The sequence below is a fragment of the Drosophila serrata genome, unplaced genomic scaffold (genome assembly GCF_035046125.1).
Source record: "Drosophila serrata isolate PLE 108 unplaced genomic scaffold, ASM3504612v1 contig_240, whole genome shotgun sequence".
Taxonomy (NCBI): Eukaryota; Metazoa; Arthropoda; class Insecta; order Diptera; family Drosophilidae; genus Drosophila; species Drosophila serrata.
Window position 1 is genome coordinate 7,016,702 of NW_028257138.1, and position 14,242 is coordinate 7,030,943.

The window sequence follows — 14,242 nt, forward strand, 5'->3', positions numbered from 1 at the left end:
ACAAAATTGTCATATAAAATATAGAAAAAATCAAGTCAAAGAAAGGTATTAAAGGTTTAGTCAGAAGCTTGAAAAACAGTGAAGGAGCCATTTCCGACCCCATAAATCATATATATTATTGATCAGCATCATCAGCTGAATCAATCTAACTATGTCCGGTTGAAAAAAAAATTTTGAAAATTTCTTTCATTTTTGCAAAAAACGATAAGGGGTTACATCATTAAAATTGTCAAAAATCCACATTTTTTAACATTTTAAATTGAGTATGCAGTTTTGTTGCCATAATAAAAACTAGCACGGGACAGGTATCCGATTTGAAATTACTGCATTTTTGGCTGAGTTATGAGTTTTGGAAAATTCGATTTATGGACAAAATTGACACATAATATATGGAAAAAGTATACTCAAAGAAAGGTATTAAAGGTTTAGTCAGAAGCTTGTAGAAATGTGAAGGCATCATTTCCGAATAAATTGAGTACGCAGTTTTATTGCTATAATAACAACTATCATTGGAAATTTTTCCGATTTGAAATTACTGCAGTTTTGGCTAAGTTATGAGTTTTGGAAAATTTGATTTATAGACAAAATTGTCATATAAAATATAGAAAAAATCAAGTCAAAGAAAGGTATTAAAGGTTTAGTCAGAAGCTTGAAAAACAGTGAAGGAGCCATTTCCGACCCCATAAATCATATATATTATTGATCAGCATCATCAGCTGAATCAATCTAACTATGTCCGGTTGAAAAAAAAATTTTGAAAATTTCTTTCATTTTTGCAAAAAACGATAAGGGGTTACATCATTAAAATTGTCAAAAATCCACATTTTTTAACATTTTAAATTGAGTATGCAGTTTTGTTGCCATAATAAAAACTAGCACGGGACAGGTATCCGATTTGAAATTACTGCATTTTTGGCTGAGTTATGAGTTTTGGAAAATTCGATTTATGGACAAAATTGACACATAATATATGGAAAAAGTATACTCAAAGAAAGGTATTAAAGGTTTAGTCAGAAGCTTGTAGAAATGTGAAGGAATCATTTCCGAATAAATTGAGTACGCAGTTTTATTGCTATAGTAACAAGAATCATTGGAAATTTTACCGATTTGAAATTACTGCAGTTTTGGCTAAGTTATGAGTTTTGGAAAATTCGATTTATAGACAAAATTGACACAATTGGAAAAAATCAACTCAAAGAAAGGTATTAAAGGTTTAGTCAGAAGCTTGTAGAAATGTGAAGGCATCATTTCCGAATAAATTGAGTACGCAGTTTTATTGCTATAATAACAACTATCATTGGAAATTTTTCCGATTTGAAATTACTGCAGTTTTGGCTAAGTTATGAGTTTTGGAAAATTTGATTTATAGACAAAATTGTCATATAAAATATAGAAAAAATCAAGTCAAAGAAAGGTATTAAAGGTTTAGTCAGAAGCTTGAAAAACAGTGAAGGAGCCATTTCCGACCCCATAAATCATATATATTATTGATCAGCATCATCAGCTGAATCAATCTAACTATGTCCGGTTGAAAAAAAAATTTTGAAAATTTCTTTCATTTTTGCAAAAAAACGATAAGGGGTTACATCATTAAAATTGTCAAAATTGACACATAATATATGGAAAATGTATACTCAAAGAAAGGTATTAAAGGTTTAGTCAGAAGCTTGTAGAAATGTGAAGGAATCATTTCCGAATAAATTGAGTACGCAGTTTTATTGCTATAGTAACAAGAATCATTGGAAATTTTACCGATTTGAAATTACTGCAGTTTTGGCTAAGTTATGAGTTTTGGAAAATTCGATTTATAGACAAAATTGACACAATTGGAAAAAATCAACTCAAAGAAAGGTATTAAAGGTTTAGTCAGAAGCTTGTAGAAATGTGAAGGCATCATTTCCGAATAAATTGAGTACGCAGTTTTATTGCTATAATAACAACTATCATTGGAAATTTTTCCGATTTGAAATTACTGCAGTTTTGGCTAAGTTATGAGTTTTGGAAAATTTGATTTATAGACAAAATTGTCATATAAAATATAGAAAAAATCAAGTCAAAGAAAGGTATTAAAGGTTTAGTCAGAAGCTTGAAAAACAGTGAAGGAGCCATTTCCGACCCCATAAATCATATATATTATTGATCAGCATCATCAGCTGAATCAATCTAACTATGTCCGGTTGAAAAAAAATTTTGAAAATTTCTTTCATTTTTGCAAAAAAACGATAAGGGGTTACATCATTAAAATTGTCAAAAATCCACATTTTTTAACATTTTAAATTGAGTATGCAGTTTTGTTGCCATAATAAAAACTAGCACGGGACAGGTATCCGATTTGAAATTACTGCATTTTTGGCTGAGTTATGAGTTTTGGAAAATTCGATTTATGGACAAAATTGACACATAATATATGGAAAAAATATACCCAAAGAAAGGTATTAAAGGTTTAGTCAGAAGCTTGTAGAAATGTGAAGGAATAATTTCCGAATAAATTGAGTACGCAGTTTTATTGCTATAGTAACAAGAATCATTGGAAATTTTACCGATTTGAAATTACTGCAGTTTTGGCTAAGTTATGAGTTTTGGAAAATTCGATTTATAGACAAAATTGACACAATTGGAAAAAATCAACTCAAAGAAAGGTATTAAAGGTTTAGTCAGAAGCTTGTAGAAATGTGAAGGCATCATTTCCGAATAAATTGAGTACGCAGTTTTATTGCTATAATAACAACTATCATTGGAAATTTTTCCGATTTGAAATTACTGCAGTTTTGGCTAAGTTATGAGTTTTGGAAAATTTGATTTATAGACAAAATTGTCATATAAAATATAGAAAAAATCAAGTCAAAGAAAGGTATTAAAGGTTTAGTCAGAAGCTTGAAAAACAGTGAAGGAGCCATTTCCGACCCCATAAATCATATATATTATTGATCAGCATCATCAGCTGAATCAATCTAACTATGTCCGGTTGAAAAAAAAATTTTGAAAATTTCTTTCATTTTTGCAAAAAACGATAAGGGGTTACATCATTAAAATTGTCAAAAATCCACATTTTTTAACATTTTAAATTGAGTATGCAGTTTTGTTGCCATAATAAAAACTAGCACGGGACAGGTATCCGATTTGAAATTACTGCATTTTTGGCTGAGTTATGAGTTTTGGAAAATTCGATTTATAGACAAAATTGACACATAATATATGGAAAATGTATACTCAAAGAAAGGTATTAAAGGTTTAGTCAGAAGCTTGTAGAAATGTGAAGGAATAATTTCCGAATAAATTGAGTACGCAGTTTTATTGCTATAGTAACAAGAATCATTGGAAATTTTACCGATTTGAAATTACTGCAGTTTTGGCTAAGTTATGAGTTTTGGAAAATTCGATTTATAGACAAAATTGACACAATTGGAAAAAATCAACTCAAAGAAAGGTATTAAAGGTTTAGTCAGAAGCTTGTAGAAATGTGAAGGAATAATTTCCGAATAAATTGAGTACGCAGTTTTATTGCTATAGTAACAAGAATCATTGGAAATTTTACCGATTTGAAATTACTGCAGTTTTGGCTAAGTTATGAGTTTTGGAAAATTCGATTTATAGACAAAATTGTCATATAAAATATAGAAAAAATCAAGTCAAAGAAAGGTATTAAAGGTTTAGTCAGAAGCTTGAAAAACAGTGAAGGAGCCATTTCCGACCCCATAAATCATATATATTATTGATCAGCATCATCAGCTGAATCAATCTAACTATGTCCGGTTGAAAAAAAAATTTTGAAAATTTCTTTCATTTTTGCAAAAAACGATAAGGGGTTACATCATTAAAATTGTCAAAAATCCACATTTTTTAACATTTTAAATTGAGTATGCAGTTTTGTTGCCATAATAAAAACTAGCACGGGACAGGTATCCGATTTGAAATTACTGCATTTTTGGCTGAGTTATGAGTTTTGGAAAATTCGATTTATAGACAAAATTGACACATAATATAGGGAAAATGTATACTCAAAGAAGGGTATTAAAGGTTTAGTCAGAAGCTTGTAGAAATGTGAAGGAATAATTTCCGAATAAATTGAGTACGCAGTTTTATTGCTATAGTAACAAGAATCATTGGAAATTTTACCGATTTGAAATTACTGCAGTTTTGGCTAAGTTATGAGTTTTGGAAAATTCGATTTATAGACAAAATTGACACAATTGGAAAAAATCAACTCAAAGAAAGGTATTAAAGGTTTAGTCAGAAGCTTGTAGAAATGTGAAGGCATCATTTCCGAATAAATTGAGTACGCAGTTTTATTGCTATAATAACAACTATCATTGGAAATTTTTCCGATTTGAAATTACTGCAGTTTTGGCTAAGTTATGAGTTTTGGAAAATTTGATTTATAGACAAAATTGTCATATAAAATATAGAAAAAATCAAGTCAAAGAAAGGTATTAAAGGTTTAGTCAGAAGCTTGAAAAACAGTGAAGGAGCCATTTCCGACCCCATAAATCATATATATTATTGATCAGCATCATCAGCTGAATCAATCTAACTATGTCCGGTTGAAAAAAAAATTTTGAAAATTTCTTTCATTTTTGCAAAAAACGATAAGGGGTTACATCATTAAAATTGTCAAAAATCCACATTTTTTAACATTTTAAATTGAGTATGCAGTTTTGTTGCCATAATAAAAACTAGCACGGGACAGGTATCCGATTTGAAATTACTGCATTTTTGGCTGAGTTATGAGTTTTGGAAAATTCGATTTATAGACAAAATTGACACATAATATATGGAAAATGTATACTCAAAGAAAGGTATTAAAGGTTTAGTCAGAAGCTTGTAGAAATGTGAAGGAATAATTTCCGAATAAATTGAGTACGCAGTTTTATTGCTATAGTAACAAGAATCATTGGAAATTTTACCGATTTGAAATTACTGCAGTTTTGGCTAAGTTATGAGTTTTGGAAAATTCGATTTATAGACAAAATTGACACAATTGGAAAAAATCAACTCAAAGAAAGGTATTAAAGGTTTAGTCAGAAGCTTGTAGAAATGTGAAGGAATAATTTCCGAATAAATTGAGTACGCAGTTTTATTGCTATAGTAACAAGAATCATTGGAAATTTTACCGATTTGAAATTACTGCAGTTTTGGCTAAGTTATGAGTTTTGGAAAATTCGATTTATAGACAAAATTGTCATATAAAATATAGAAAAAATCAAGTCAAAGAAAGGTATTAAAGGTTTAGTCAGAAGCTTGAAAAACAGTGAAGGAGCCATTTCCGACCCCATAAATCATATATATTATTGATCAGCATCATCAGCTGAATCAATCTAACTATGTCCGGTTGAAAAAAAAATTTTGAAAATTTCTTTCATTTTTGCAAAAAACGATAAGGGGTTACATCATTAAAATTGTCAAAAATCCACATTTTTTAACATTTTAAATTGAGTATGCAGTTTTGTTGCCATAATAAAAACTAGCACGGGACAGGTATCCGATTTGAAATTACTGCATTTTTGGCTGAGTTATGAGTTTTGGAAAATTCGATTTATAGACAAAATTGACACATAATATATGGAAAATGTATACTCAAAGAAGGGTATTAAAGGTTTAGTCAGAAGCTTGTAGAAATGTGAAGGAATAATATTCGAATAAATTGAGTACGCAGTTTTATTGCTATAGTAACAAGAATCATTGGAAATTTTACCGATTTGAAATTACTGCAGTTTTGGCTAAGTTATGAGTTTTGGAAAATTCGATTTATAGACAAAATTGACACAATTGGAAAAAATCAACTCAAAGATAGGTATTAAAGGTTTAGTCAGAAGCTTGTAGAAATGTGAAGGCATCATTTCCGAATAAATTGAGTACGCAGTTTTATTGCTATAATAACAACTATCATTGGAAATTTTTCCGATTTGAAATTACTGCAGTTTTGGCTACTTTATGCGTTTTGGAAAATTTGATTTATAGACAAAATTGTCATATAAAATATAGAATAAATCAAGTCAAAGAAAGGTATTAAAGGTTTAGTCAGAAGCTTGAAAAACAGTGAAGGAGCCATTTCCGACCCCATAAATCATATATATTATTGATCAGCATCATCAGCTGAATCAATCTAACTATGTCCGGTTGAAAAAAAAATTTTGAAAATTTCTTTCATTTTTGCAAAAAACGATAAGGGGTTACATCATTAAAATTGTCAAAAATCCACATTTTTTAACATTTTAAATTGAGTATGCAGTTTTGTTGCCATAATAAAAACTAGCACGGGACAGGTATCCGATTTGAAATTACTGCATTTTTGGCTGAGCTATGAGTTTTGGAAAATTCGATTTATGGACAAAATTGACACATAATATATGGAAAAAGTATACCCAAAGAAAGGTATTAAAGGTTTAGTCAGAAGCTTGTAGAAATGTGAAGGAATAATTTCCGAATAAATTGAGTACGCAGTTTTATTGCTATAGTAACAAGAATCATTGGAAATTTTACCGATTTGAAATTACTGCAGTTTTGGCTAAGTTATGAGTTTTGGAAAATTCGATTTATAGACAAAATTGACACAATTGGAAAAAATCAACTCAAAGAAAGGTATTAAAGGTTTAGTCAGAAGCTTGTAGAAATGTGAAGGCATCATTTCCGAATAAATTGAGTACGCAGTTTTATTGCTATAATAACAACTATCATTGGAAATTTTTCCGATTTGAAATTACTGCAGTTTTGGCTACTTTATGCGTTTTGGAAAATTTGATTTATAGACAAAATTGTCATATAAAATATAGAATAAATCAAGTCAAAGAAAGGTATTAAAGGTTTAGTCAGAAGCTTGAAAAACAGTGAAGGAGCCATTTCCGACCCCATAAATCATATATATTATTGATCAGCATCATCAGCTGAATCAATCTAACTATGTCCGGTTGAAAAAAAAATTTTGAAAATTTCTTTCATTTTTGCAAAAAACGATAAGGGGTTACATCATTAAAATTGTCAAAAATCCACATTTTTTAACATTTTAAATTGAGTATGCAGTTTTGTTGCCATAATAAAAACTAGCACGGGACAGGTATCCGATTTGAAATTACTGCATTTTTGGCTCAGCTATGAGTTTTCAAAAATTCGATTTATGGACAAAATTGACACATAATATATGGAAAAAGTATACCCAAAGAAAGGTATTAAAGGTTTAGTCAGAAGCTTGTAGAAATGTGAAGGAATCATTTCCGAATAAATTGAGTACGCAGTTTTATTGCTATAGTAACAAGAATCATTGGAAATTTTACCGATTTGAAATTACTGCAGTTTTGGCTAAGTTATGAGTTTTGGAAAATTCGATTTATAGACAAAATTGTCATATAAAATATAGACAAAATCAAGTCAAAGAAAGGTATTAAAGGTTTAGTCAGAAGCTTGAAAAACAGTGAAGGAGCCATTTCCGACCCCATAAATCATATATATTATTGATCAGCATCATCAGCTGAATCAATCTAACTATGTCCGGTTGAAAAAAAAAATTTGAAAATTTCTTTCATTTTTGCAAAAAACGATAAACGATTTTGATAAAAACGATTAAAATTGTCAAAAATCCACATTTTTTAACATTTTAAATTGAGTATGCAGTTTTGTTGCCATAATAAAAACTAGCACGGGACAGGTATCCGATTTGAAATTACTGCATTTTTGGCTGAGTTATGAGTTTTGGAAAATTCGATTTATAGACAAAATTGACACATAATATATGGAAAATGTATACTCAAAGAAAGGTATTAAAGGTTTAGTCAGAAGCTTGTAGAAATGTGAAGGAATAATTTCCGAATAAATTGAGTACGCAGTTTTATTGCTATAGTAACAAGAATCATTGGAAATTTTACCGATTTGAAATTACTGCAGTTTTGGCTAAGTTATGAGTTTTGGAAAATTCGATTTATAGACAAAATTGACACAATTGGAAAAAATCAACTCAAAGAAAGGTATTAAAGGTTTAGTCAGAAGCTTGTAGAAATGTGAAGGAATAATTTCCGAATAAATTGAGTACGCAGTTTTATTGCTATAGTAACAAGAATCATTGGAAATTTTACCGATTTAAAATTACTGCAGTTTTGGCTAAGTTATGAGTTTTGGAAAATTCGATTTATAGACAAAATTGACACAATTGGAAAAAATCAACTCAAAGAAAGGTATTAAAGGTTTAGTCAGAAGCTTGTAGAAATGTGAAGGAATAATTTCCGAATAAATTGAGTACGCAGTTTTATTGCTATAGTAACAAGAATCATTGGAAATTTTACCGATTTGAAATTACTGCAGTTTTGGCTAAGTTATGAGTTGTGGAAAATTCGATTTATAGACAAAATTGACACAATTGGAAAAAATCAACTCAAAGAAAGGTATTAAAGGTTTAGTCAGAAGCTTGTAGAAATGTGAAGGCATCATTTCCGAATAAATTCAGTACGCAGTTTTATTGCTATAATAACAACTATCATTGGAAATTTTTCCGATTTGAAATTACTGCATTTTTAGCTAAGTTATGAGTTTTGGAAAATTTGATTTATAGACAAAATTGTCATATAAAATATAGAAAAAATCAAGTCAAAGAAAGGTATTAAAGGTTTAGTCAGAAGCTTGAAAAACAGTGAAGGAGCCATTTCCGACCCCATAAATCATATATATTATTGATCAGCATCATCAGCTGAATCAATCTAACTATGTCCGGTTGAAAAAATTTTTTTAAAATTTCTTCCATTTTTGCAAAAAACGATAAGGGGTTACATCATTAAAATTGTCAAAAATCGACATTTTTTAACATTTTAAATTGAGTATGCAGTTTTGTTGCCATAATAAAAACTAGCACGGGACAGGTATCCGATTTGAAATTACTGCATTTTTGGCTGAGTTATGAGTTTTGGAAAATTCGATTTATAGACAAAATTGACACATAATATATGGAAAATGTATACTCAAAGAAAGGTATTAAAGGTTTAGTCAGAAGCTTGTAGAAATGTGAAGGAATAATTTCCGAATAAATTGAGTACGCAGTTTTATTGCTATAGTAACAAGAATCATTGGAAATTTTACCGATTTGAAATTACTGCAGTTTTGGCTAAGTTATGAGTTTTGGAAAATTCGATTTATAGACAAAATTGACACAATTGGAAAAAATCAACTCAAAGAAAGGTATTAAAGGTTTAGTCAGAAGCTTGTAGAAATGTGAAGGAATAATTTCCGAATAAATTGAGTACGCAGTTTTATTGCTATAGTAACAAGAATCATTGGAAATTTTACCGATTTAAAATTACTGCAGTTTTGGCTAAGTTATGAGTTTTGGAAAATTCGATTTATAGACAAAATTGACACAATTGGAAAAAATCAACTCAAAGAAAGGTATTAAAGGTTTAGTCAGAAGCTTGTAGAAATGTGAAGGAATAATTTCCGAATAAATTGAGTACGCAGTTTTATTGCTATAGTAACAAGAATCATTGGAAATTTTACCGATTTGAAATTACTGCAGTTTTGGCTAAGTTATGAGTTGTGGAAAATTCGATTTATAGACAAAATTGACACAATTGGAAAAAATCAACTCAAAGAAAGGTATTAAAGGTTTAGTCAGAAGCTTGTAGAAATGTGAAGGAATAATTTCCGAATAAATTGAGTACGCAGTTTTATTGCTATAGTAACAAGAATCATTGGAAATTTTACCGATTTGAAATTACTGCAGTTTTGGCTAAGTTATGAGTTTTGGAAAATTCAATTTATAGACAAAATTGACACAATTGGAAAAAATCAACTCAAAGAAAGGTATTAAAGGTTTAGTCAGAAGCTTGTAGAAATGTGAAGGCATCATTTCCGAATAAATTCAGTACGCAGTTTTATTGCTATAATAACAACTATCATTGGAAATTTTTCCGATTTGAAATTACTGCATTTTTAGCTAAGTTATGAGTTTTGGAAAATTCGATTTATAGACAAAATTGTCATATAAAATATAGAAAAAATCAAGTCATTGAAAGGTATTAAAGGTTTAGTCAGAAGCTTGAAAAACAGTGAAGGAGCCATTTCCGACCCCATAAATCATATATATTATTGATCAGCATCATCAGCTGAATCAATCTAACTATGTCCGGTTGAAAAATTTTTTTTAAAATTTCTTCCATTTTTGCAAAAAACGATAAGGGGTTACATCATTAAAATTGTCAAAAATCGACATTTTTTAACATTTTTAATTGAGTATGCAGTTTTGTTGCCATAATAAAAACTAGCACGGGACAGGTATCCGATTTGAAATTACTGCATTTTTGGCTCAGTTATGAGTTTTGGAAAATTCGATTTATAGACAAAATTGACACATAATATATGGAAAATGTATACTCAGAGAAAGGTATTAAAGGTTTAGTCAGAAGCTTGTAGAAATGTGAAGGCATCATTTCCGAATAAATTGAGTACGCAGTTTTATTGCTATAATAACAACTATCATTGGAAATTTTTCCGATTTGAAATTACTGCATTTTTAGCTAAGTTATGAGTTTTGGAAAATTCGATTTATAGACAAAATTGTCATATAAAATATAGAAAAAATCAAGTCAAAGAAAGGTATTAAAGGTTTAGTCAGAAGCTTGAAAAACAGTGAAGGAGCCATTTCCGACCCCATAAATCATATATATTATTGATCAGCATCATCAGCTGAATCAATCTAACTATGTCCGGTTGAAAAATTTTTTTTAAAATTTCTTCCATTTTTGCAAAAAACGATAAGGGGTTACATCATTAAAATTGTCAAAAATCGACATTTTTTAACATTTTTAATTGAGTATGCAGTTTTGTTGCCATAATAAAAACTAGCACGGGACAGGTATCCGATTTAAAATTACTGCAGTTTTGGCTAAGTTATGAGTTTTGGAAAATTCGATTTATAGACAAAATTGACACAATTGGAAAAAATCAACTCAAAGAAAGGTATTAAAGGTTTAGTCAGAAGCTTGTAGAAATGTGAAGGAATAATTTCCGAATAAATTGAGTACGCAGTTTTATTGCTATAGTAACAAGAATCATTGGAAATTTTACCGATTTGAAATTACTGCAGTTTTGGCTAAGTTATGAGTTGTGGAAAATTCGATTTATAGACAAAATTGACACAATTGGAAAAAATCAACTCAAAGAAAGGTATTAAAGGTTTAGTCAGAAGCTTGTAGAAATGTGAAGGCATCATTTCCGAATAAATTCAGTACGCAGTTTTATTGCTATAATAACAACTATCATTGGAAATTTTTCCGATTTGAAATTACTGCATTTTTAGCTAAGTTATGAGTTTTGGAAAATTTGATTTATAGACAAAATTGTCATATAAAATATAGAAAAAATCAAGTCAAAGAAAGGTATTAAAGGTTTAGTCAGAAGCTTGAAAAACAGTGAAGGAGCCATTTCCGACCCCATAAATCATATATATTATTGATCAGCATCATCAGCTGAATCAATCTAACTATGTCCGGTTGAAAAATTTTTTTTAAAATTTCTTCCATTTTTGCAAAAAACGATAAGGGGTTACATCATTAAAATTGTCAAAAATCGACATTTTTTAACATTTTAAATTGAGTATGCAGTTTTGTTGCCATAATAAAAACTAGCACGGGACAGGTATCCGATTTGAAATTACTGCATTTTTGGCTGAGTTATGAGTTTTGGAAAATTCGATTTATAGACAAAATTGACACATAATATATGGAAAATGTATACTCAAAGAAAGGTATTAAAGGTTTAGTCAGAAGCTTGTAGAAATGTGAAGGAATAATTTCCGAATAAATTGAGTACGCAGTTTTATTGCTATAGTAACAAGAATCATTGGAAATTTTACCGATTTGAAATTACTGCAGTTTTGGCTAAGTTATGAGTTTTGGAAAATTCGATTTATAGACAAAATTGACACAATTGGAAAAAATCAACTCAAAGAAAGGTATTAAAGGTTTAGTCAGAAGCTTGTAGAAATGTGAAGGAATAATTTCCGAATAAATTGAGTACGCAGTTTTATTGCTATAGTAACAAGAATCATTGGAAATTTTACCGATTTAAAATTACTGCAGTTTTGGCTAAGTTATGAGTTTTGGAAAATTCGATTTATAGACAAAATTGACACAATTGGAAAAAATCAACTCAAAGAAAGGTATTAAAGGTTTAGTCAGAAGCTTGTAGAAATGTGAAGGAATAATTTCCGAATAAATTGAGTACGCAGTTTTATTGCTATAGTAACAAGAATCATTGGAAATTTTACCGATTTGAAATTACTGCAGTTTTGGCTAAGTTATGAGTTGTGGAAAATTCGATTTATAGACAAAATTGACACAATTGGAAAAAATCAACTCAAAGAAAGGTATTAAAGGTTTAGTCAGAAGCTTGTAGAAATGTGAAGGAATAATTTCCGAATAAATTGAGTACGCAGTTTTATTGCTATAGTAACAAGAATCATTGGAAATTTTACCGATTTGAAATTACTGCAGTTTTGGCTAAGTTATGAGTTTTGGAAAATTCAATTTATAGACAAAATTGACACAATTGGAAAAAATCAACTCAAAGAAAGGTATTAAAGGTTTAGTCAGAAGCTTGTAGAAATGTGAAGGCATCATTTCCGAATAAATTCAGTACGCAGTTTTATTGCTATAATAACAACTATCATTGGAAATTTTTCCGATTTGAAATTACTGCATTTTTAGCTAAGTTATGAGTTTTGGAAAATTCGATTTATAGACAAAATTGTCATATAAAATATAGAAAAAATCAAGTCATTGAAAGGTATTAAAGGTTTAGTCAGAAGCTTGAAAAACAGTGAAGGAGCCATTTCCGACCCCATAAATCATATATATTATTGATCAGCATCATCAGCTGAATCAATCTAACTATGTCCGGTTGAAAAAATTTTTTTAAAATTTCTTCCATTTTTGCAAAAAACGATAAGGGGTTACATCATTAAAATTGTCAAAAATCGACATTTTTTAACATTTTTAATTGAGTATGCAGTTTTGTTGCCATAATAAAAACTAGCACGGGACAGGTATCCGATTTGAAATTACTGCATTTTTGGCTGAGTTATGAGTTTTGGAAAATTCGATTTATGGACAAAATTGACACATAATATATGGAAAAAGTATACTCAAAGAAAGGTATTAAAGGTTTAGTCAGAAGCTTGTAGAAATGTGAAGGAATAATTTCCGAATAAATTGAGTACGCAGTTTTATTGCTATAGTAACAAGAATCATTGGAAATTTTACCGATTTGAAATTACTGCAGTTTTGGCTAAGTTATGAGTTTTGGAAAATTCGATTTATAGACAAAATTGACACAATTGGAAAAAATCAACTCAAAGAAAGGTATTAAAGGTTTAGTCAGAAGCTTGTAAAAATGTGAAGGCATCATTTCCGAATAAATTGAGTACGCAGTTTTATTGCTATAATAACAACTATCATTGGAAATTTTTCCGATTTGAAATTACTGCAGTTTTGGCTAAGTTATGAGTTTTGGAAAATTCGATTTATAGACAAAATTGTCATATAAAATATAGAAAAAATCAAGTCAAAGAAAGGTATTAAAGGTTTAGTCAGAAGCTTGAAAAACAGTGAAGGAGCCATTTCCGACCCCATAAATCATATATATTATTGATCAGCATCATCAGCTAAATCAATCTAACTATGTCCGGTTGAAAAAAATTTTTTTTAAATTTCTTCCATTTTTGCAAAAAACGATAAGGGGTTACATCATTAAAATTGTCAAAAATCTAAATTTTTTAACATTTTAAATTGAGTATGCAGTTTTGTTGCCATAATAAAAACTAGCACGGGACAGGTATCCGATTTGAAATTACTGCATTTTTGGCTGAGTTATGAGTTTTGGAAAATTCGATTTCTAGACAAAATTGACACATAATATATGGAAAATGTATACTCAAAGAAAGGTATTAAAGGTTTAGTCAGAAGCTTGTAGAAATGTGAAGGAATAATTTCCGAATAAATTGAGTACGCAGTTTTATTGCTATAGTAACAAGAATCATTGGAAATTTTACCGATTTGAAATTACTGCAGTTTTGGCTAAGTTATGAGTTTTGGAAAATTCGATTTATAGACAAAATTGTCATATAAAATATAGAAAAAATCAAGTCAAAGAAAGGTATTAAAGGTTTAGTCAGAAGCTTGAAAAACAGTGAAGGAGCCATTTCCGACCCCATAAATCATATATATTATTGATCAGCATCATCAGCTGAATCAATCTAACTATGTCCGGT